The sequence below is a fragment of the Heterodontus francisci genome, unplaced genomic scaffold (genome assembly GCF_036365525.1).
Source record: "Heterodontus francisci isolate sHetFra1 unplaced genomic scaffold, sHetFra1.hap1 HAP1_SCAFFOLD_267, whole genome shotgun sequence".
NCBI classification, from domain to species: domain Eukaryota; kingdom Metazoa; phylum Chordata; class Chondrichthyes; order Heterodontiformes; family Heterodontidae; genus Heterodontus; species Heterodontus francisci.
Genome location: NW_027140560.1, coordinates 2,645,614 through 2,646,919, shown reverse-complemented (window position 1 = coordinate 2,646,919; position 1,306 = coordinate 2,645,614).

Below are 1,306 nucleotides of genomic sequence, written 5' to 3'. Positions count from 1 at the left end.
TGTATTGCAATAACCTCTTGCAGTGCAATAGCAGCTTGCAATGCAGGGAGCTTTGGTAATGCAATAACTCCTTCCAATGCAAAGGTCTTTGAGTTTGCAAGAGAGCGTGGTGTGCAACATCCACTTGCAATGAAAATGCAAAGGCACCTTGCAATACAAGAACTATTTGCAGAGCAAAAACTCCAGCAATGCAACACGCATTTCATTGCAATAGCGCTTGCAGTCCAACAGTCCCTGCCTTGCAGACTATTATCCTTGCAATGTCAGAGCCCCTTTCAATGCAATGGTCCCTTTCAATACAACATCCACATGCAACGCAATAAAACCAAGAATTTTTGGCAATGCACTGCAACAACTACTTGCAATGCAATAGGGCTAAGTCATTCAATCGCCCATTGATAACATTGCACACTGGCAAAGTAATGGACTTTTACAGAGCAATAGCTCATCGGAGTGCAATTGCCCTTTGCAATGCAATAACCTGAAGCATTACATTGGGGGCTTACAATACAGTATCCATGATTAATACAGTAACACTTTACATTACAATAGCCTCTTACACTATAATATCTACTTGTAGTGCGAACACTCTTGCAGTTCAATAGCTACGTGCTGGAAAGCAGAAGCCCCTTGCAAAGAAATACCCTTTGTAATTCAATCACCTCTTGCACGGTGACAGCACCTTGCAATGCAGGATACACTGACAGTTTAATAGTCCTTTGTAATTCAATCACCTCTTGCACGGTGACAGCACCTTGCAATGCAGGATACACTGACAGTTTAATAGTCCTTTGTAATTCAATCACCTCTTGCACGGTGACAGCACCTTGCAATGCAGGATACAATGACAGTTTAATAGTCCTTTGTAATTCAATCACCTCTTGCACGGTGACAGCACCTTGCAATGCAGGATACACTGACAGTTTAATAGTCCTTTGTAATTCAATCACCACTTGCACGGTGACAGCACCTTGCAATTCAGGATACACTGATAGTTTAATAGTCCTTTGTAATTCAATCACCTCTTGCACGGTGACAGCACCTTGCAATGCAGGATACACTGACAGTTTAATCGTCCTTTGTAATTCAATCACCTGTTGCACGGTGACAGCACCTTGCAATGCAGGATACAATGACAGTTGAATAGTCCTTTGTAATTCAATCACCTCTTGCACGGTGACAGCACCTTGCAATGCAGGATACACTGACAGTTTAAAAGTCCTTTGTAATTCAATCACCTCTTGCACGGTGACAGCACCTTGCAATGCAAGATACACTGACAGTTTAATAGTCCTTTGTAATTCAA